The 25,916-nt window shown below is 32.7% G+C and overlaps 1 long non-coding RNA gene across 1 annotated transcript in view; it reads left to right on the forward strand.

The window, feature by feature from the left end:
- Positions 1-19,498, forward strand: part of LOC145675535 (uncharacterized) — a 33,437-nt gene extending 13,939 nt beyond the window's left edge. Inside the window, exons 2-3 of the long non-coding RNA XR_014129146.1 lie at positions 1,082-1,137; positions 18,799-19,498. This is a non-coding gene — a long non-coding RNA (uncharacterized LOC145675535). The remainder of the gene's footprint in view (positions 1-1,081; positions 1,138-18,798) is intronic.
- The last annotated feature ends 6,418 nt before the right edge of the window (positions 19,499-25,916 follow it).

Here is a 25,916-nt window from a genome sequence, read left to right on the forward strand (position 1 = left end):
TAGAAAGAAAAATGCGCTAGTGAAGATCAAAAGCATCTGGTCTATTTCTGCTTGGAGCTTGAGAGAAACCAAACAGCTAAGGGCAAATTACATTATCTTAGGAAAACGTATGATGCAGTACTAACGCAATAGGTTAACATTTGTAAGTAAAATTAGTGGAATTCAAATCGGTAATTGCTCGTTTTTCGTAACTGCATCATATTACCACCTAGTGTCGAGCAACAGAACTAAGTAATGAGTGGATGTTGGACTCGCGGAGGAATATCAAGCTCGTATATTTCTGGTACTCTCAAGCGCTAAATTCAAAGTTCAGTACCTGTGTGGAAAAAAATCATGCCCCGATTAAGTAAAAAAGGTAATTAGTTTTTATCAACGAAAAGAAAGAAAAGAAGGGGATTGAACTTAAAATCTTAGAGAGAACAAAATATTTTAAGCGAAGTTAAACGTAAAATATACAATATAATTTTTGTCATTATAAAGAGACCTTGAATGTAGGTTGGAAGTATCATTCAGAAGTTTCAGCTACTATTTGTTTCAGGTGGGCTCTCGTGTTGCTTTGCCAATTCTCCTGTACGTGTTCGGAGTGCGGCGCAGTCACTATTAGATCAGCTGAGGGGAAAAAGAGAAAAACAGCTCGCACAATCACCGAGTTGCTATTATTCTCACTATATTTACGTTTTTAGCTTATAAAGAAATAATGAATGAAGTTAACTTTTATAGCTGATTAAAGTGTGGATATATCATTTTTAATGTAAATTGTAACATGAGGTTAATTTTTATTTGTTGACTTTTAAGAGAAAATAAAGGATAAATATTGAAGAGCTGAGGGTGGGATTAATTTTTAAAACTATATAGAAATTTACATAAATGCATAGAACATAATTCTAAACCACTCAAGTAATCTTCATTAAGTTTTTAATATATATACTATATAGAGAATAATATTGTTATGTGCTTACGCAGGAGGTGTTGCGTTTATATTAATTATTTTTTGTCTTTTGAGTTAAAAATTGAATATATTTTTTTTTTGCTTGCCAAGTTTTATTATCTTATATTAAAATTATTTTTATTTTTGTTTTAGATTTTTCCTGGATTGTTTGTGAGGGTACTTGTGTCGAAATAATTCCTAAATTTGAGGTAAGAAATAAATTATTTTATTTATTTTTAAACTTAAGAAAGGAAAAGTGCCACCTTTACTGTTTTAAATGACTTGTTGGAAGAGACCACGTTATAGTTGGGAACATATTGACTATAGCATGTTTAGCCTAGTTTATGCAGAGGAAAGCAGGAGACGATGCAAAGATAAAAGCTTATGAATGCCATAGAAAATGAAATTTTTAAGTTTGACGTTTTACGGTTATGCCGGTTAGGCTAGAGTAGTGATGGGCAGTGGGAATATTCCCGGTGGGAAGGAATTTAAAAATGGGAATATTCCCGGGTTTTTTCCCTAGCCTATAAATTCCCGGGAAGGAATTTATTTCCAACTTTTTACTTTATCTTCCAAATTATAAGAACCATATGACTAATTACTTTATTTTAATATATTATTATTTACTTCTAGGTTTTAAAGAATTTGGAGGTTAAAAATGTAAAATTATTTGACTGTACTTTATATAACTAATAATACGATTTTTAAGTTCCATTTGAATTTGCACTAAAAAGTAAGCTAATTGTTTATATTGGGGGGCCAAAATTAGCAAAAATAGGGTGATTTACGGAAGAAATGAACTGATAGTGATGTTCAAGTAGTCATGAAGTCACAATTTTTTAGGGCAGTAAGGGATTTGTACAAACAATAAATATAAGTGGAAGTGATTTATGTGAGAAAAGAAAGTGAATTGTTGGTAACGAAGATACAAAAAAATCGTGCCATGCGGGGCTCTAACCAGCCTTCACTCGTTAACGCTCGCTCTGCAATGTTGTCTGAATTTAATGTTGGTAACGTAATTTAACGTATGAAACCATAAAACAACCGCATCGAAATAGAATATCGCAAGAAAGTAGGTGCAAAAGCTGGCCCCCAATCAGGGGTGTAACCCATCGGGGCCAGGCCCCCCAAATGATTTCCTGGCCCCCCAAGTGACCAGCTTTTAAAACGTCATTGTAAGATCACCTCGCTTAAGTCACTTAAAAATAACAAAGTTTACATATAATTAATAATTTACGGTAAAATAGTATGGAAAAATACCATACCAATCGAAAAATAGTATGGTATCTCCTCCTTATGCCAATCGGAAAACAGTATGGTTTATTATTTATTTATTTATTTATTTATTTTACAACAGATTACACAATTTACTGCGATTTATATTTGACACTTTGAAGATCAACGTTTCAACAAGGTACTGTAAATACTACCATAAAACAGTGGTACTAAACTGATTTGTAAGTAGGCCTGCATTACATTTTTTATATGCTATAACTAGTATTAGAAAAAAAAAAACATTTATATCAGAAAAAAATTGGTGAAAAACAACGTTTTTCAGTATGGATTTCAATTAATCGGTAATTTTAAATTATTTTTACATGTCACCGACAGTGTGTTGAAAGCGTGAGAACATGAACTTCAGAGGCCAACAGCTTAAAAACAATGCATCACAGAGAGTGCGGTTAAAAACGTCACTTAGAAAGTCATACCTACTCTATTGAAAAATGCATGTTTGGAAACGCAGCTATTTGGAAACGCAGCTATGCGTGCGCACGGGATTCCCCAAAGAAACGGAGGGATTCCCGGACATGCTGTAAAGTAAAGAAGTGTCACACGTTGTTAATTCCGTGCGCACACGTAGCTGCGTTTTCAAATATGCATTTTTCAATAGAGTAGGTATGACTTTCTAAGTGACGTTTTTAACCGCACTCCCCACGATGTATTGTTTTTAAGCTGTTGGCCTCTGAAGTTCGTGTTCCCATGCTTTCAACACTGTCATTCCTAAGCGGGACGGAATTTCCTCCATGTTCACTAGGACTTTTTTGCTTTTTTTAAAGATGTAAGATGTACTTAAAGATGTAAGATGTACTTTTTTTAAAGATGTCCAAGTTCGTCCACGTAGTTACCGTTCACCCTGTGTATATAGATAGATAAATAAATAATTATATTATTTCGGAAAGTTGCGTTTATAGCCTATATAAATTGAATCATACAGAAGTTATTCGAAGACGCACTAGACACCAGCATGGCTGGTGAAGAACTCTGTGTGTATTATAATACAATAAAACTCCGTTTTGCGGCTATCGACCCATTGCATTTACGTCACACCCTTTTCTGGAGTTACTTGTTAGTGATCATAACCACCGCTTTAAAATTCCTTCGCGTTCCCACTTGTATCGCTATTTCTGAGAATATTATTTAAAACTTCTGATTCGAATCATTGCCCACTCTTTTCTTCGAAGAAGTTTCGCATGCGAAACAGAAGACTTTTTTTTTTCGTGAAATATTTTCCGCGACGAAACAATGCACGATTTGCAGACCTAAAGATATTAAAAACCTAATTCCTCAGATATTTATGTCGTACTACTTTTTTATTATTATTTTTGGATTTGAATATTTCTGAAGAAATCGAGATTATTTGCATTCTCGCACTGATTTAGGGAAAAAAAAAAGAATTTGTAAAGTGGTAAACTGAAGTCCGGAGCCCAAAGAAGATGCTCGAAAGCTTGTTTACAAACGAGATGTTCCTGCTCCTTCACGTGTGCAGCCACTTCGAATCTGTGGTCGACGAGGAACAGAACTCTGCATCGTTAACACTGGTGAACTTCAAATGCACGAGGCATCCTGGATCTCGGAAGAAAAGGTCGATGTTATTTCTTTAAATCCTGTTTTAACCAAGAATCTTATAAAATAGAGGATCTGCCCTTACAACAAAATCTTGAAACCATACGTCACACTTTCGCCACCCCTACTCTGCCCACTCCGCCCAATAGGATTTGAATGTTTTGAGCCAACAATAGGATGAAGATACATATGGGCGGATCCTCTATGTGTAACATCCTTTGTTTTAACTGCATCTTCCGCAGTACTTTCTCCTTGTCAACCACCAGTGACCTAAAATGATGGGTGCGATCTCCTTGGGGAAACGACAGTAGTTTTGAAGAATTAGGATTGGTTAATTAAACAAGCTTATGGAGTTAAAATATTATTATTGGTTTACCATTTTTGAATACTTTGATTTGTTGGCTAAAAACGCTGCAAATATGTTCACAATAATATAAGTATTTTGTAAGAAAAAGTTCTACCATTAAAAATACTTTTTTTATTGTAATAACCCCTAAAATAATCAAAATAATGAAAAAACAAGGATCAAAAAGTGTTACGTAACAAAGGGGAGGGGTTCGGTCTTGCGTTACGAAGGGTGACAAGCAGGAGGGAGGGGGTAAAAATTGGTCAAAATAACGTTACGTAATATGTGGACGGCCCCTAGAACAGGAAATGAGACATAGATGTTAATAAAATAATTATGTTTTTTTTAGTCACGAATAATAAATAATTATTTTTGTCAGGAAATCTTAAAGAAAATAAGTGAAATTTCAAAGGAAATCAGCCTTATGTAGATAGGTTTTGTGTACAAGGGCTTGAACTAAAATAGTTATGCACAAAGGTACAACGTTTAGTCCGGGACAGTAATTATTGGTTAAACTTAATAAATACTACCTGGAATATAATTTATGGACAAAAAACTTATAATAATAATAATAATAATAATAATAATAATAATAATAATAATAATAATAATAAGCTAGCAACCAGTGTTTTTAGTTTCCCCGGAAGAAAACCAAAATTTGCCGTTTTTTAGGCCTCAAAACCACTAGATGTAACATAATTTCTTTTGGCTTTGTAGCTGCCCCCCGTCAAAAACGACGGCCCCTCCTACATAAACCTGCTGGCTACACCCCTGCCCCCAATGCTAAACAACAGCCAAAATTAGCAAAGTACTAATTTACAAATGATGAAAAGGAACCATTTTGTAAAGTAATTTAGAATTAAGTAAACTTATGTAGAAATAGAGATGAAGTACTATTAATAAACCCTGAACCACCGTTAGTAATAGACGTCGGTCTGTCTCCTCTCTCTGACTCGAATTTCTGAAGAGGTACTCGGACTTCTCTTACATGTGAATTAACGCACGAAATTTCGAGAAATGGGCAGGAGGAAATGTCGTGTGTGGCAATGTAACATACAAAATTATAAAGATAAGAAAGTATCTTGCAAATATTGTGAACATACATATTTATGCGCAAATGTTGACAAAATTATTTATAACATTTAAAAATTTAATATGTTTATAATATCAGTAGTACAGTCAAGTTTAGAAAAGCCACTTACATGTAAATTTAAACTGTTTAGCGGTTTAAAAGTATGTGGACTTACTATACCATTTTTAAAATATATTTACTTTCATAGAACCCTATTGTAAATAAATATCCATTTATGCGTACTCTCTAAATATAATAGAATATTAATAAAATAACATAACATCGTTCAGAATATACATTTTAAAGACTCCTCTGGGGACAACAGTAATAACATACTGTGATATAAAAACGAATTTATCTTTGAAATTATAATATAATAATAGAATGCAATTTTCTTTGTGATTGTACATAAATTCCGGAAAATTCCCATTTTGGGGAATTTTCCCGAAAAAATATCTTCCCGGGAATCTCTGACTCTAATTTCTGAAGAGGTACTCGGACTTCTCTTACATGTGAATTAATGTATTACATGTGAATTTCGAGAAATAGGTAGAATGAAAGGTCGTGTATGGAAGTGTTACGTGCTAAAATATAAAGATAAATAAGTATCTTGCAAATTTTGTGAACATAAATATGTATGCGCAAATGTTGATAAATTGGTCAGACATGTATCTTCTAGCATTTACCCAATCTAATTAGTTTATAAAATTTATAAATTTAATGTGTTTATAATATTATTAGTAGAGTCAAGTTTAGCAAATCCACTTATATATAAATTTAAACTGTTTAGCGGTTTAAAAGTATTAGGACTTACTATAAAATTTTTTCACACATATTTAATTGATAGAACATATATTAATTAACTATACATTTATGCGTACTCTCTAAATATAATAGAATATTAATAAAATAAGATAGCATCGTTCAGAATATACATTTTAAAGACCCCTATGGGGACAACAGTAATAACATACTGTGATATAAAATGAATTTATGTTTGAAACCATAGTATAGTAATAGAATGCAATTTTCTTTGTAATTGTACATAAATTCCCGGATAAATTCCCATTTTGGGAATCTTCCCGGGAATATTTCCGAAAAATATCTTACCGGGAATTTACCCATCACTAGGCTAGAGACGGTGAAGATGAGAGATGAGTGAAATGGCGGAATGAAGCAAGTGGGCGGTAACGGGAGAACCCCGAAAAAATTTACGTGTATGGTGTTTGTTTATGACAAAGTTTATATAGCGTGAACTGGTATTGAATGAGGGACCCCAAGCACCGGAGGTGAGCGCTATAGCACTGAGCTACCGCGACCCTCTTAATATGTATTTGAATTTATTATTAGAAAGAGGATATGAGATATAAACTTTTAGTTAATTGTTGAATTGGAAAAACATAAGCAATGCTTGGTTGTATTTTAAATTTAGTTGATAATTTTAAAAGCAAGGCTATGTAAGATGAGACTTACAAAATAACGTGGAATTGGAATTAGTTGAGTTAATGTGGTAAATTGAACTGAATTGTTTTTACGATAAAGGCACCGGTACCTTAATTGCAAAACTGTAGATTGCCATGTATTTTTGCATGTACATAGAAGGTTACGTAATAGTACTATGGCTTTAAATGGCTGTTGTTATGTAACAGTTTTCCGATGACAGTTTTTAATATTGGAAAAAAAACAACATTTATGACATGTAAATTGCCATAGGTGGAAGTGTACCATGATCATATATCCATTAAGCTATAAACATGAGTAATAAGTATTTAAAAAAAAGTGGGAAGTAAAGAAATAAAACCACAAACTTACATGGCCATGATTAATTAGACACATTTTTGAAGCAGAAATAATCGGATTATTAGTAACCCATTGTGTCCTGAAACCAAATATATTTGTTAGCTAAAGAATTGGGCAAAACCCCTTGTGATAATAGTCTGGATTAAACTAGTAACTTCCAGAGAAATGTTTTGGTACCTAAAATTATTTGATACCTATAATGAGTTTTATTGGCAATAGCAGTATTTGAGGGAGACCGAAAAATTTAGGGGGAGTGTGCCCCGAGTTAAATATTATTATTATTATTATTATTATTATTATTATTATTATTATTATTATTATTATTATTATTATTGAATTTTATGTTGTGTTATAAGTCTTGTACAGTTTTGTGTAATTGACCTTATTGGAAGTGCAATAAAAAATGAAATGCGGGAAACACAAAAAACACTTGGGTCTAAAGTATAATCATTTGCTTAATATTTATTAGAATAATGGTTTGAATGCAGAATACAAGATAAAATATTTAGTTAAACTGAAAGTAAATTCATGTTTTATATTATAGAAATATAAGTATAGAAAAATTAAATTAAGTATATTGCAAGACCTTATTTAAAATATAGGTATGAAGTAGATTTTTTTAGGAAAATTGATTTTTGTTTCCTTATATTAATTTATTCAAAATAATGAATACTTATTTTCAACCTCACTGCATCGGTGCCTAAATAATGGGAATGAAAAATGCTTAAAGTGACGCAGTTAGGTCGCTTCTGTCCACTATCCGGAATGGACAGGAATAAACCATAATTTAGCGAGAGGCTATAGTAAATGACCAACATCAAATAACTTTAAATAACAACTATATTCTGATTTAATAAGTTAAGTGTGATGTGTGATGTTAAGCGTTTGGATATGACATGACACTCTCAGACTCAGTACCTACAAACTTCTGAGAAGTTAAACATAGGCCACAACACAGCCGATGACATACCTGGATACGCCTGTTTGAACCATGGGTGATGAATTGGTACTGGATACTTGTTGTCTGGTGTCCAGCTGTCAACCGACAACTGGAGGTCGTCTGGTCTCGAACCTGAGACCGAGGTTTCATGCACCTCGTTCACCTTCTTCCTAGGATGTTCACACTTGAATCGCTTTATCTAAACTTCCTCCTCAATGCAACAAAGAATAGCTTTTTATTCCATCTTCCAGACGATGGAATGTGTCCCCCCAACTTTGGAATGACGTCAAAATGTCATAGATGTTGGAAAACTTTCGTTTCTCCATTGTTGTGCCATGTCCAAAACTCTCAGACAGCTTATTTCTGCTAGTCTGCATATTATGTCATATCCGAAATTATGTATTCTGTGAACAAAGCTGAATACACAAATATTTTACATCATCATAGAGCTTACAAGCTCTTTTCTTAATTTCTGTCTTTTCATCATAATGTACACATTATGTCTAGACGACATATAAACAATAACATCATGCGTAATTTCTTACTCCATGACAATGTTTACTTTTTCTCTGATTCTTTAATAAAAACAAAATGACTTTATTATATTAATATTTCGAATCAGATTAACTTTAAAACAATGAACAATAAAATGATACTAAAAATGATTAATTATCGGATCCATCCACATGCTCCCTCTTCAAAACTAAGGTAGCATCGATACCGACTAGATCTCCGTGGAGATCGGCTTTTATTTACCTATTTTAAAACAATAATAATCTTATTAACATAGTATATCTTTTTCAAACAAATGCTATTAATCATTTTAAACATATAAATAATACTTCTCTTAACTATTTGTCTTATTTATTCTTAAAAAAATCTTTATTTAATCACAATATTACTATTTAATTCATTTATTCGGTATCTTTGTTTATTTACGTTTTTTTTCAAGTGTTCATCATATCCATACAGTTTCTAGAACGTATTCTTGCGCCATCTGTTATCTAAACCTTGAACTTCTTGAAGCTCAACTCACAAACGATGATACATATATGCTTACTTGAACTATCAATTCGTTTCGCACCTCCGAAGGATGGAATTTCCTTCCGGATGTCCATGCATAACTCTTTATCTTACTTTCCAACTCTAATGTTTTTCCTTCGCTCATCAGGAATTTAATCTTACCTGATATATTTTTCTTTCTTCACTAAAGCTGTAATTCAATCTACGAAAACACTACCATGTTGATTTCACACTTTTTTGCGATTTTTTTTCCACTTAATTATCACTACCAATGCCAAAAACAAAAACTTCACTTTGCCAAAACTACACCAATTACCACAATCTGTTTTTGTGTAATTGGCAACACTTGATTCACTTCAACTCACTGCTGAATCAGTGTTTTTCCTTGCCAACCTTGACCATCAATCTTCGTCTACGTGTCCCACTTTTCAATCTACCGACACCACGTCGGTCTGCAACAAGTTCTTTCTATTTCAGAACTCGTGAACAATATTCGAAATGTTGATCAATTTTCGAACAATTGATCTGTCATCGATCCACTGATTGACCTATGATAAAAACTCATCTATTATCAGTACTGCAATCCGAGAATGTCATACTTTTAGTTTAATAGTGCTATGTGTTTTCGTGTAGTGTATTTCCGTTATCTTTATTGAACTACGGTTACATGAATTACGTCTAGATGGATATTATTATTACTATTTGGTAAGTACAAATATTAATTAATTATATTTACATTTATATTATTATTATTATTATTCTCCGCGTTATGTTATTTAAATTACTCTATTTATTTAATTCACAATTTATTTATTTACCCTAACTAACGATAACTAAAACCAAAACTTGTTTACAGATTCGGGGTTTTGATCGATGGAAACCGAAATTTCTTTCGGCTTCGGATTCGGACTTTGGATGCTAAACGGCGGTCCACCTTGCCGTCCATCTATAAACATGCTTTGTTCTTAGTTACCTTATTATTAAAAAACCTATCTATTAAAATTACATTATATTACTAGTCTTTATTTATTTATATTCTTTTTTTTTCGAAAATATCATTCTTTTTCATACTCCTAAATATTTTCTTTTTTTTTTTTTTACAAAATCGGTATTATACTACGTATTATAGTCAAAATATCTCTCAACTATACCCGTTCGTCAATATTCGGTATAAAATTTACATCACCTGACCTGCAGATAATTAAATTTTAATTAATCCTAAAATTCGGTATTCTTATTCCTATCAGTGCATTGGCTTAACTTTCGTTGTTGGTAGCTAATCAACAACAAATTATTTTCGCCGTAGTCTATATCCATTTATTTTAACGTCATAATTCTGTAACTATCACTTGAAGTACTTAACTTACGTACGCAAACTATTATATTAAATTAAATGCCTTGGCCTCATCTTTGAAACGATCCCTTTAATTTCGTCTATTAACGAAGATATTTATTTATCGTCTCCAATTATTTCTATATCTTTGTTTAGGGCAACTTTAGATCAGTCATACCTGTATCTTTTTATTCCCTAAACTTATTTCTTTTTACGTACTATATACTATATAATATATTTCTTCTTTATTATCACTTCTTAGCGCTTTCTATTTATATCTATATACTTCATCTATTTCTATAATATATCTCATATTCTTTTTCTATAATCTTTTCTATATTCATATTTCTTTATATATATATTACTTGTCTAACTCAGGTAAGTTTTTACGTCAAATCCATAATTATTTCTAAATTGTCACTATATCTTCTATCTTTATGCTATCATAGTTTATTTCTCTATTCGTCTACTTCACTATTTCTCATTCTCTCCAGATCTTACTTTCCTTCTCACTTTCCTCTCAATCCTAATGACAATAAGTGTTAATGACTCGTTGATTACTTTACTCTTTACTTCTAGGCCTGAAACAAACCTAGTTACTACTAGATTCGCCAGCCTCTCTTCTATTATTTTTCTAAAAATTACTTTACATTACTATTCTTGCTACTTCATGTTTCTCCTCATACTACGTACTTATTATTTTTTTTCAATTAGAAACTAGATTTTTAACTATTAATTTGGTACTCTTCGGATTATTCTAGATAAACTGGACTCACCCCAAAAAAAATTTGTCACCGCTTTACAAATGGTAAACAAGGCATCCTCTGTGTCTCTTCTTACTTTACCATCGAAGTCTTATGTGAATCTCTACATAAAATATTCTCATCGACGTTTTGGTAAGACCCACTTTTAACTCGACGAGAATGTGACTTCCCGTCTACCTAGTATTTTCCTCTAAGAAAATTTGCCTAATTTTTTTCTGTTTTATCCCAATTACTTTATTACTTTTAATCTTATACAACTATAGTCATTATTCACAAATTATCATCATACATTTTTTTTTCATTTGTCTAAACTTTGCCTCTTACATTCTAGATATTCTTATCTCCTATATTTCTTTTTATCGATAGCTTAATAATCTTATAGTTCTTCTTTAACGTCATAAATCATATTTCTTATTTCTTCTCTATTTATCATTAGATTAATCACTTCTTCGTACTTTTTATGTTTACATAATCTCTTTATCCTTTAAATCTTTATCTTCATTTATTAATTAATTTATCTCATTATTTAAATCTTTAGTTTTATTTATTTACTATATTTAACTATATCGCTTAATCCTATTTTATTCTAACCTACTTAATTCTATAATAATAACCTAATACCAATACTAATACTAACATTAACCTATGTCTAACATACTACTTAATTACTTAAACTATAACTATATTAATGTAGGAATTTACCTATCCCATTCTATGAATATTTAAACTTATTACTACTAAAACTTATATACATTTGATGACTTTGTTCTCTACTATTTACATATCTAAGTGCGGTGAATACTTATCATATCATCCAAGCATTTCGCTGGATGAACCACAATGGTGACAGCACTGCTGCGTTAGTGATAATATTTCGAATAGTAGTAAGCCTAATTCTATCACCCAGGAAGGGCGGGCGGTGTGGGTTAATTTATCCTTATGGCCTCTAGCCATACTTATATCCTAGTGACTATACTACTATTTACTCTCGAAACAACAGTCGCTTTTACCATGTTCTTAGTAGATAATTTATTTGTTACAACTATGAACAACCCGGGAACCGAACCAACGGTCGCTTTCCACCATTTCAATGGTGGGTTACTAAAATTTTTTAAATACTAAACCTCCCGGAGATCGAACCTAGGGCTACCTCCACCATTTCAATGGTGGGTAATCTACTTCCAAGGATCGAACTTAGGTCGCCTCCACCATTTCAACCTCACTGCATCGGTGCCTAAATAATGGGGGTGAAAGATGCTTAAAGTGATGCAGTTAGGTCGCTTCTGTCCACTATCCGGAATGGACAGGAATAAACCATAATTTAGCGAGAGGTTATAGTAAATGACCAACATCAAATAACTTTAAATAACAACTATATTCTGATTTAATAAGTTAAGTGTGATGTGTGATGTTAAGCGTTTGGATATGACATGACACTCTCAGACTCAGTATCTACAAACTTCTGAGAAGTTAAACATAGGCCACAACACAGCCGATGACATACCTGGATACGCCTGTTGTCTGAACCATGGGTGATGAATTGGAACTGGATACTTGTTGTCTGGTGTCCAGCTGTCAACCGACAACTGGAGGTCTTCTGGTCTCGAACCTGGGACCGAGGTTTCATGCACCTCGTTCACCTTCTTCCTAGGATGTTCACGCTTAGTGCGTGGAGTTAGCGTAAAAATATTTCACTTCCGGCTACCAGTCTGCCATTTTACACGTTCTTATATGTATACCAAAGAACAGAAAACCGCCGGGAGACACTCGATCCAATGTCCAGAACTCGTGAGATGACGTCATCAAAATGGCGGACAGCTTGATTCAAAAAATAAGCCATATCTCCGTTATTTATGGACCGATTTTCTTCAAACTTGGCTCATTTTAAAGGAAATTAAATTTGCAATAAAACACGTTACCAAAATATTTCCCCTAAAATTAACCGTTTCGGAGTTATTTAAGAATGTAATAAATTAATGAGTATTGATTGAAGAAAAATACATAATAACTCCGAAACCCTTAGTTTTAGACGAAACACTTAGCTAACGTGTTATATTGTTAATTTTAATACCTTTAAAATGAGGTATTAATGAAGAAAATCGGTCCATAAATAACTGAGATATCACATATAACGTGTTAATTACATTATTAAAATGGTGGTCACAACTTCTAACACATAGCGACAAATTCACCCAAAATACTTCACTTCCATATACCAGTTCCAAATTTTGCACAGTGTTTATATACATAATAAATAATTTTAAAATACCTGGGAGACACATGATTTAACACGTCGAACTCCTATGTTGACGTCATCAAAATGGCCGCCGGGATTAAAAACAGGTTTGCTTAAATACACTTAACTCCGTTACCAATTATTTTATTGAGTCTTCCAATTGTTCCATTTGAAAGAGCATGAAATAAACTACAAAATTTTATTCGATTTTAAATGGTTTATGACAATGACAACGTGGAAGGGGGTAAAAACAATGTTTTAAAATGGTTACTGTTGGCTTAATATATTTTGCAATGACATTTCTGTCATTATAAGAGGCGTTAACTCAAGTAAACACATTACATCCATTGCAATGTTGCATGCTTGTATAATTTTTTTAAGAGTGATTCGTCTTTAATTATAATTTATACCACAAAAGAGTGAACATGAAAATAAAAATAGTTATTTGCATCTTTTAGTGGATCCAATGCCCTCTTTTTACTGATTGGCAAAAATGAAAAAAAAATCCTTTGTTTTTTTAGGAACAGTAACAGATATTTACAACAGTGTCTCACAATGAAAACATGTACAGTCCATATGGATTATTAACGCGGAAGCCACAACTATTGAAAACAATGTAAACTTTAAACAAAATTACAAGTTTGTAAGATTAAACTTAATTTCTGCATTGACCCTCACAACTACAAAGTAAAGTGCAAAGTTCGTGTATTTTTAAAATCGACAGCGCGTGCAAATCTGTTTGCACTTCCATGCTATCAACTCTTTTAGCTTTTCCATGGTGAAGTTTGCGCTTGTCGACCAGAAGGGCTCTGCGATCTTCTTCCATTCCCACTCACAAGGATCCAAGCGTTGACTGTTCCGTTGAAGACAGTTTGTCCACAAAGAACATTGTAGGATGGCCCTCTTCAAGTGTTGCAACAGAGCGTTGCTGGTTGGTGGAATATTTTTAATGGGTCTGTTTTGCTGGATAAAGAGAATCCGCCTGGCCTCATTGACGGTCTCTGCAGAACTTGATGAATGGTACATAAGAACTACAAAGCGTTGAATGAGTAAAAACGTGTCAGAGATGTTGTCCAGAACTTGACAATATGCCGAAAAAGCTTTGTCTATATTTTGGAAATTCATCCACGTTTTCCATGCATTGGTTTTACCAATACTTACAAAACTTGACACAGTGTCAGCCCCCATAAATGCATGGAAGAAAAGCAACAGATCTGGAACTCTTCGTGGAACTTTGTTGTGCAACTCGTGGATCGGAAGGTATTGGAGTTGCTTTCCATTGCCGTATTCAATCCACAATTCTTTCAGTATATTGAGTCTAGAAAAGGCATATATAGCAATTACTACCACGTCACTATCAACAGTTTTCACCACGACCTAAGAGCACCCTGAGTATTCCATGGCATGCCATACATGAAGTAGGAGACGGGCTTCGGCCTCTTCATGGAATTCCGAAGATATAGCTTCAAATGTCACCTCCGCTTGCGATCCAATTACCGTGTCTCTGTAGGTGCAAATGACTTTTTTCCTGGCGGGGAGATCCATTTTGACCAGGTTTTCTGCTAAAAATTCAAAGAGTTCTTCTTTGTTTTTACTGTGAGCAAGGAACTTACTGAAAGATTTGGGGATGACAACATTAGATTTTACATTTATTTTGAGCCCAAACCCTCTCGACTGTCTTACGTCACTTTCTAGGCTTCCTTCTAGGTAGCGGTCAAAAACTAGGTCAACTCTTTCCACAGATCTTAATCTCACTAGAATGTATGGTTTAACAATCTGGTTGCAGTACTCTTGAAATGTCCGGCTGGATTTAGGGACAAGCATATGGATCAAGGCTGCTGCATCGATTATGAGCGAAGAAACTTCGGGCTCATGAGCAGTGGTCACCCGAACTCCACTTGACTCGACGATTTAGGACACCACGTCGGATTTTTTAAAATTGATTTTCCGAGCTTACAGCGGTCGGATATGGAAGGTGGACGTGAGCTATTTTCATGAGTAAAGAACTTTTTGACGTCAATTCCCCTTGATTGACTAGCAACGTACAATTGACAAAAAGAGTGCTGTCTTTTCTCAGGTCTACTATTTTCTGCTTGTCTTTGGACTTAACTGTAACTTTCTTAGCACTCATCAAGGGAAGGTTGTTTCTTTTGATGACTTCATGGATGGAAACTTTTCTGAGGATCAACCGATCTTCGACAAACGTATCAAATTGGCTTTTCCCTGTAGCATTTGCCGACATGACGCTCATCGCATTTTCTTCTGGGAGAATGATTCTACTGCTGTTGACTGTAGTTAATTCGTCATCTTCGAATGGGTTGCCGTGTGATTCAAACACTTCAACAAGGGCAGAAACATGGTTTTCGAATTTCTTATGAAAACTTCGAGTATTTTCATGATGCTTCTCGGAAGTGATTTACGATTTCAGGTTCCGATCCTTTTCGAACTCTCCAATCATGCGGACAACTTCGGGTCCTGCAACCATCCATTGCAATAGCCCCTCCCCTTGACAGACGGAATAGGTTAATTGAAGAATTTTTAATTAGGTTGTTGTTCTGCTCATGTAACTAGTCATGTGCCATCCTGGAAAATTTTCTTTTAGTTTTGCAGCCAGATATATTTCCGTTTCGGAACTTACGGAACATTGTTGGGTGCATCTCTGGCAGTTGCTTTAAGTTGTACAAAAACACTGGCAGCCATCGCGCATAGTATGATCGAGAGCAAACATCCATGGAAAATTGTTTTCCAGAGTAGAAATAAAGTCTATCAAACTGCCCTGTCGAATGTTGCGGACCTAATCTAAAAGGAAACATTCTAGTCCCATGGTGGTCTTCCAGTACAATGTTTTTGCGTTTTCTTCAAGTAGAAACTTTTGCCATCTACTAGAAGGAAATGTACGGATGTTCTTCACATCCACTTCCAAGTTGTCATCGCCATATATACGGTACAGTGGCGTATTTAGGGGGGTGGCTTCCGGGCTTAAGCCCCCCCGAAATCTTACTTAGTATAGTAAAGTAAATGAAATATCTTGCAGAATTTTCACATTTCCAGGCAAAGCCCCCTCCCGAAAATTAGGAAAGCCCCTCCCGAAACAAAATCGTAAATACGCCACTGATACGGTAATTCATAAACCATTTACCTATAAACTAAATTGAATAACATTTTTGTATCTTATTTCATGCTCTTTCAAATGGAACAATTCGAAGACTCAATAAAATGATTGGTAACGGAGTTAAGTGTATTCAAGCAAACCTGTTTTTAATCCCGGCGGCCATTTTGATGACGTCAACATCGGAGTTCGACGTGTTAAATCAAGTGTCTCCCAGGTATTTTAAAATTATTTATTATGTATATAAATACTGTGTAAAATTTGGGACTGGTGTATGGAAATGAATTACTTTGGCTGAATTTGTCGCTATCTGTAAGAAGTCGTGACCACCATTTTAATAATGTAATTAACACGCTATATGTGATATCTCAGTTATTTATGGACCAATTTTCTTCATTAATAGCTCATTTTAAAGGTAATGAAATTAACAATATAACACGTTACCTAAGTGTTTCGTCTAAAACTAAGGGTTTCGGAGTTATTATGTATTTTTCTTCAATAAATACTCATTAATTTATTACATTCTTAAATAACTCCGAAACGGTTAATTTTAGAGGAAATATTTTGGTAACATGTTTTATTGCAAATTTAATTTCCTTTAAAATGAGCCAAATTTGAAGAAAATCGGTCCATAAATAACGGAGATATGGCTTATTTTTTGAATCGAGCTGTCCGCCATTTTGATTACGTCATCACATGAGTTCCGGACGTCAGATCAAGTGTCTCCCGGCGGATTCTTTTCCTTTGGTATACATATAAGAACTGTGTAAAATTACAGACTGGTAGCCGGAAGTGAAATATTTTGGTGGTTTCTCACACTAACTCCATGCACTAGCTTGAATCGGTCTATCTAAACTTCCTCCTCAATGCAACAAAGAATAGCTTTTTATTCCATCTTCCAGACGATGGAATGTGTCCCCCCAACTTTGGAATGACGTCAAAATGTCATAGCTGTTGGAAAACTTTTGTTTCTCCATTGTTGTGCCATGTCTAGAACTCTCAGACAGCTTATTTCTGCTAGTCTGCATATTATGTCATATCCGAAATTATGTATTCTGTGAACAAAACTGAATACACAAATATTTTACATCATCATAGAGCTTACAAGCTCTTTTCTTAATTTCTGTCTTTTCATCATAATGTACACATTATGTCTAGACGACATATAAACAATAACAACATCATGCGTAATTTCTTACTCCATGACAATGTTTACTTTTTCTCTGATTCTTTAATAAACACAAAATGACTTTATTATATTAATATTTCGCATCAGATTAACTTTAAAACAATGAACAATAAAATGATACTAAAAATGATTAATTATCGGATCCATCCACATTATTGTCCCACTTAACACTTTGTATTGCACTGTAATGCAAGTTAGGGTAAAGGGAGATGATATTTAAGGGTGTGGAAGGAAACGGAAGAATTCCGAAAAAAATTATAAACATAATATTGTCTATTATAAGGTTACTTAGCTAAAGAACGAAAGTATGGACCAAATGTACTAGAGGAAATTAATTTAGTAACTGAATATTCCGACTTTTTAGTTTAGGATTTGTGTAGCAAAAGTAAAATAAAAACGTTATGATAACTGAATATTGCATTGCTAGTATCATAAATACTACTGCTTCCTAGGAAAAAACTGTTGCTTAATTTGTCTGGTATTTATTATGAAAAGGTTAAATGATACGAATACGTGCATACAAACGTAATAAGGACGTAACCTATTTGATATTTTGCACATATAGGGAGAGAGACAGAATTTTTTTTGGGGAGGAATACAAAGTAATTCTGTTAGAAAATATTTGAGATTGGTGATTTTTAAGGCCTTGTTATCAGTTTTATGTAGGTTACTTTTAAAAGTAAGGTAAAAATTGCAGAGAAAATTAGTTTCTTTATGAATGAAGGAAGGAAATATTACTTTTGTTGGAAGTATATGTAAATTACATTATAAACATGATTTTGGGAGCTTAGCTCAACGGAGTTTTTACTGGTGGGAAACAAATAAATAAAGCAGCTTTTTCAGAAGAGAACAAATAAAAAATATTACACTCATTATTTGTATTGAAGATCCAAGTTTTTAGAACTGATATTTAAATAATGAAATAACTTTAACAGATGAAACTATAGGCGTTAACCGCATAACTATAAGAGTTATATTTGAGAAATGACTGATAATTTAACTGCGTATTGAATGTACAGTAACTATTTATTTTTGAGAATAGAACCGTAACTTGGTATTGATAGTTATATAACTGAATGCCTGAATTGTTGAGAGACATAAAAAATAAGGTCATAATTATTTTGATATATTTTTAACAGCACGCTTGCTTAAATATAACCTTTGAAATTTTATAGTGTTACTTTATATTCATATTTGTTATTTTTTTGTTGCAGGATGGCAGAGCACCGGGAAGTTGAAATTATCACATTAAATTACCAAGAGGAGGAGGAAGTTGAAATAATAGATAACCAAGAGGAGGAGGAAGTTCAAATAATAGATTACCAAGAGGAGGAGGAAGTTCAAATAATAGATACCGAAGAGGAGGAGGATGAGATAATAGTTGTTGAAGAGGAGGAGGAGGAGGTGGAGGATCTGATTCAATTAGCTGATGAAAAGGAGGAGGATGAGATAATAGTTGTTGAAAAGGAGGAGGAGGGGAGGATCTGATTGAATTAGCTGCCGAAGAGGAGGAGGATGAGATAATAGTTGTTGAAGAGGAAGAGGACGGGGAGGATCTGATTGAATTAGCTGCCGAAGAGGAGGAGGATGGGATAATTGTTGTTGAAGAGGAAGAGAATGCGGAGGGAATGATATATCAAAATGTACAACACGAAGTGCAACAAAATATGCAAATATGGATGGACCAGCGCTATTATGATACTGTAGTTGATTTACGCAATTTTTTATATTCAAACTTTGAATTTAATATTTCAACCTTTGCAGTGGACTGCGCACTAGTAAAAATGCTTGATGAAATAACTAGTAAATATTTTTGAATATCAACATGTAAATATGGACGTATTGTAAATAAAAAGAAAAAAGTGTAAAAATGTAGAAAAAGAAAAATTGTAAATATGGAAAAAGAAAAAGAAAAAAAGAAAATTAGTATAGGTAATATAATTTGGGTGTTTTATTAAATATACAGTTTTTTTCCTTTTAATTCCAATGTGTTTACTTTAGGTAATTTGCACTGTGAAAAATCAAGTTTTTAAGGTTGGTTGGTTGGAAACCTTTATAGCGACCACAATTTTATGGTGTTGTTTTTTAGTGTTACCTTTCGGTTCTAGAAGGAGCGAAGCGATTGCATGTGAGGTAAGATATTGTATTTTTACTGAATGACTTTAGAAATCTGTTTATTTATTTATTTTTTATGAAAGAGCCAGCGAAGGTTATTAGTTTCACAGGAATTTAAGAGTGACTGCATGCTCAAATTATAGGAAAAAATTCTATAGAAACCTTATAAAAAGAATAATGCTGAAAATACAATTTTGTAAATAATTCCCAATTGCTGCTTAAAGATGCTTTCTGAACTTAGAAAAAAAACGTTGATTAAATTAGAGAATGTATGAATAAAAGACAAATTTTAGGTAATGCGAGCTGGAATCCAACTAAGCATTCCAGCTATTTAAATATTCATTATTATTATTATTATTATTATTATTATTATTATTATTATTTAAGTATTCAGCCATTTGTCAGACCTGGAAAATAATTCTTTTACGCTTTATGATTTTGACTCATCTGTTTTTAAAATTATGCTTATCTTCTTCCTATCCTTTGCTTTCCTTCCACCTTTTCCTTTATACTAATATGAAGAAAAAAGAATTTTTTCGTAAACTATATGCAATTAAAATAATATTATTAACAAAAAGAAAGATGAATAAAACCCACCTCTTTTCTTCTACCCGTTTTTAAAATAATTTTGTTTGTCCTTATATACAATTTATTTGTCACCTTGAAGTACACACTTGAAGATTTATAACTTGCGTATTGCTAAAGTTTTGAACACATAGGCCATTGGCACAGATATAGCACTTGACCAACTTCTTTCTAAGTCCAATATTTACTTAAAAATGATTATTTGTTTGGCTATAGGCTTTCTTTGATTTTCGTTCCATAAAAATTTTGGGGATAGTAAAAAATGTAAGGGTGTTAGGCTTTGAATTTCTGTTAGATAAGTCATGATTTCAATGGGATTTTTTGCATAGGTTTTTATGTCCCACAGTTTTAGGGATTATTTCCATATTCCCTCCAATGTTTTAATTTGCTGTGCATCTTGTATTTTAATGGCTTGATTTCAATTATATCTCATAAAAAGAAACTCAATTGATATTTTTTACTCTTTCTTTTCTATGCAAATTTTAAAATGATTGGACATTACCAAGTATATTATCCAAGGGTACTGTATTATTGGATAAACATATATTTAAAGCAAAAACATCAACTGTAGAAGACTGCACAAATTTTTCACTAGTAAAACTCATCACATAAACGAGAATGAGTGGGCAATATTAAAATGAATGTCGCACAAACAAAAATACAAAGTAGAACCTGGATCCATTTGGGTAAAAATAAAAGTCAATGAAAAGCTTTTGAAAACGCAATAATAATCCTCAGGTTTATATAACCAAAATGACTTTAGCAATAACTGATTGCCAAAAGATATTGAGATTTCCTTATCACAAATTTAAGAATGAAATACGGGAAGCGGAAATGGGTTGTATTTCCTGGAGTTTTATAGAAGGATTTGTGTGAGAGTTAACAGAGAAAGAGACGTAGAGAAATATATATATATATATATATATATATATATATATATATATATAAATTTGCTAGGCGTAAAAGATGGTTTAAAATGACTGAATAAACGCTGTAAGGGGGACAAAGAGGTTGCCTAGCATTGCAAAGGAATATGGAAACCAAGAGAGAGCGAGAGAGAGGAAAAAAAAGAAAAAAGTTTGGTTTGGCTACAGGTCACACTAGGACCGGAGAGAAAGGCGGGGGGGATTTGTGTTGTTACTTTGAAGGAAAGAGAGAGAGAGATGAGGAGAGAGAATGTATTTTTTGTATTGGTGTGTGTGACAATGCCCCCAAGGATACGTAAATGCATTGATGTGTGTTTCTTTGTGTGTGTGTGTGTGAGAGAGAGAGAGAGAGAGAGAGAAAGTTAGCGTCAATGGCAAGGCTTGTAACCCAGGCTTTGAGCCGACTTGAATGGTCGCTCAATGGAGTGGGTTTTATGACATTGCAATGGAAGAAGCAACAAAATAGGGGAAAAAACTTGTTTTTGGAGACCAGAACTCCACGAGTTTTCGTAAACTAAGAACGAGTTTTAATATATATATTAAAAAAAGAATAGCAAATGATTGAGTTGAATTATTATTAATGAAAAGGAATAATTTGTTTGTTGAGAACAGTGGCGTATGCAGAATATGATTATGTGGGCGGCTTATTGAGAGTAAATTCAGATTGAAGAATATGTAAATGGTTTTAAGTGATTTTTTTAGCTATTTAGCGTTATTTTAAGATATTTGTACCATTTGAAAGGGGGAAAATTAGGTTTTGAGTATGACATATGCCTATGTAATGCTACATTATACGGGTATAGGTACTACTGCAAAGCACATGGAGATTATACAAATTTTAAGAACGTTGTTACTTACTCAACACAGATTGTCCTCTTGCATGTTTTAAAGCACGTACGGAAACTGTATACGAAGAAATAAAATTAGGCAGGAATAAACACGTGATTAGGTAACACGGGGAAGCGACAGAATATTTTTGTCGGTAAACGTATGAGGCATTGCCGTTTGTAGGAATAACACTATGCCCGTAACTTTTGAAGTTAAACGCACAAAATCCTGCATAGTACTGACAATGTTTGCTATATAAATGTTGCTGATGGGAAAGAAGTAAAATTTTTCCGTATAATAACTTTAAATAGATGTAACTCCTCTACCATTCATCATAGAACAAAATGTAGTACAGAAATCGATTTGTCAGGTCAAATACTATATAGAAAGACACCTCACACGATAAACTTAAACATTTTTTTCGGGGGTGTTAGAAACGGCTCGAAATATACGATTTGTGACACTATATTTTTGGCTTTTTACTATTGGTCGTAGAAACAAAAGAAAGGTATTTTCTTGAAGCTTACGACCTAGCGAATAGTAATATACAAGCTAAAACATTGTAACTTTAAAATAAAAATATGATGGTCATAACTTCTAAACTATTCGCCGTACAACAAAATAGACTACAGAAATGGATTTGTCAGGTCAAATGCTATATAGAAAGACACCTCACATGATAAACTTAAACATTTTTTTCGGGGGTGTTAGAAACGGCTCGAAATATACGATTTGTGACACTATATTTTTGGCTTTTTACTATTGGTCGTAGAAACAAAAGAAAAATATTTTCTTGAAGCTTACAACCTAACGAATAGTAATATACAAGCTAGAACATTGTAACTTTAAAATACAAATATGATGGTCATAACTCCTAAACTATTCATCGTAGAACAAATTAGACTACAGAAATGGATTTGTCAGGTAAAAAACTATATAGAAAGACATTCTACACGATATACTTGAAAACAATTTTTCAGGATGTGTCAAAGGCGCCTCGAAAAGTAAGTTTTGTGACACTACGCTTTTTTGCTTTTTACGGCAAACTATTGATCGTAGAAAGAAAATTAAGATATTTTCTTGAAGCTTATGACATAGCAAACACTACTTTAAAATAAAAATATAATGTTCATAACTCCTATACTATTCATCATAGAACAAAACGGAGTACAGAAATCGATTTGTCAGGTCAAAAACTATATAGAAAGACACCTCACACGAAAAACTTAAACATTTTTTCGGGGGGTGTTAGAAACGGCTCGAAATATACGATTTGTGACACTATATTTTTGGCTTTTTACTATTGGTCGTAGAAACAAAAGAAAAATATTCTCTTGAAGTTTCCGACTTAACGAATAGTAATATACAAGCTAGAACAATGTAACTTCAAAATAAAAATTTGATGGGCGTAGCTTTTAAACTATTTATGTTAGGAAAAAATAGACTACAGAAATCGACTTATCAGGCCAAAAACTATATGAAAAGACACCTTACATGATAAACAATTTTTTCGGGGGTAACATGGGCGCCGCCAGAATTGTTATATTGGGGTGGGACACAATGTATTTTTTGCTTTTTAAGGCAAACTTTTAGTCGTAGAAAGTAAAGAGATATTTTCTTGAATCTTAGGACATAGCGAACACTAATATACAGGTTAGAAGATTGTAACTTTAAAATAAAATTTTAATTAATTTGCACAAACAATATGGCGTCGATTTTTTTGAAATTGAAAATATGCTTATTAAAAAATATATTTTTACATGAATAGGAAAATGAATGATATTAAAATAAACATCATTTTCGTGCCTTTTTACCACTACCGGTGCGCGCCGCGTAGTATTTGCGCCCGGAGAAAGGATTTTGCGACGCGGAACGCGTAAAATATTACCGCGCGGAAACTGCGCGGGATATTGCTGGTTATAAAAACAAACAACACTTGGTAACTTGCTATGATACATATACACACACGCACAGTCTAATACACACTAATGCCAATCTTGTGCGCACAGATGGCGTTGTTTAAAGAAACAAACAGGGCAGTGACTATATTGGATTTTAATTTGTTTTCTTTGAATTAAAGATATGTAGTATATGTAATAAGGTTTATAATATTTGTATATGACATATAATATTAATCGAAATGTATAATTTTAAAATATTTACAATTAAGGTACTGGACGTTTTTTTAATATTGTATTATCTTATTATGAACACCAATAATTGGTAATTCCAAGAACTCAAATCGAAAATTCCCGAACTTTACCGAAGTTTTCCAAACATTGCCGAAATTAACCGAAGATAAACATAAGAGTTGATTGTCAATTCCTGTACATGTTGGTAAATGTACCACACGAATGGTTCCGAAAACAGCCGAACTTAACCGAAGATGTACATAAGAATGTATCAACAATTCCTATACACGTTTAGTAAATGTAATTTCGAAAAGACTTGTAACTTCCAAAGGTATACTTGAAAGTTTATTATTAGATGCATGCGTACTTTGCAAGAACAGTAATTTTGTAACGAAATTAATTATAATATCAACACAGAGTATAACACTACTAGTTGTATAGGATGTAACGCAGTTTCTAGCGCAAAATATTTACTTTCAAAATTTAATCTCGTACCCAAAGGCATTTAATTTTGTAATCTCATACTCAAACGCATTTAATTTTGTAATCTTGTACACAAAAGCATTTAGTTTTGTAATCTCGTACCCAAATGCATTTAGTTTGTAGTCTCGTACGCAGGTGTTTCAAAATATTTTAAGTTAGTAACATTAATATTACACAATGTATTATAATTTACTCGAGCAATTTCTAATTTTAGTATTAAAGTTTCTAACACTTTAAACTCGTAAGAGCAGCTACGCTGTGAACTTGTAAATAATTCACTTCCAAACAAGTTAATAAAGAGAAACTACGTTTCGAAAATACTAAAATGACATCGTATTTAAATTTTGGAAAAACTTTGTTCTTAAAATAAAGTGTAATTATATAAGAATTGCTTTGTAAACTCGTTTATTTATTGGTTCGTTTGTTACACAAACTCGTTAAAATTTATTATGAAAATACTAAAACTGCAAACTGGTAATTTTTAATCGATCGCTTCCATAGGAAGCTCAGAAAAATTACATTCCGAAATTACTAAAAATTGTAAACTTGTAAATAAGTCAATTCCATAGAAATTTTAATTAAATCGTTTGCTGTGCTAACTCGTAATTTTTAATGGTTCGCTTCCATTTTTTTCTCGATTTGCTTCCAAAGAAAGCTCTGCTTAGTTATTGGATCGTTTGTTACAAAAACTCGTTGTTAAAATTTATTTGTGAACTTACAAATAACTCCAAAAATATAAAAATTGTTGTAAGCTTGTAAATAAACTGTTTCTTATACAAACTCAAAGAGAAACTACGTTATGTCGTTTCCATAGAAATTTTAGTTGGATCGTTTGCCGCGCAAACCCTTTTTAAAATTAATTCCAAAAGACTAAAAATTTTGAAGTTTTAAATAACTTGCGTCCATAAGAATTTTAGCTAGATCGTTTGCTTTCTAAACTTCCCGTTAAAACTCATTTTAAAAAATATTAAAAGTTTATGGAACCTCTGCTTATTTTTCTCTTAGCAGAACACTTATTGACTGTGATCGTTTTAATATTTATCTTTTGTTAACAAAACACACATAAACTGTAATTCATCAAATAATATATTCTTTCGTCTTTTTCTAAAACAACATACGTTAAAGTTTAATCATATATAAAACTGTAACTATATTTAAAATTACCTATTCTGTTTTTCACAGTTAATGTTATATCGTTCCATTTTTTAATCTTTATTTTTATATTCTTTTTTATATTAAGTTGTAAAAACACTTACACTTATC

The sequence above is a fragment of the Thermobia domestica genome, chromosome 18 (genome assembly GCF_964235325.1).
Source record: "Thermobia domestica chromosome 18, izTheDome1.hap1.1, whole genome shotgun sequence".
NCBI lineage: Eukaryota > Metazoa > Arthropoda > Insecta > Zygentoma > Lepismatidae > Thermobia > Thermobia domestica.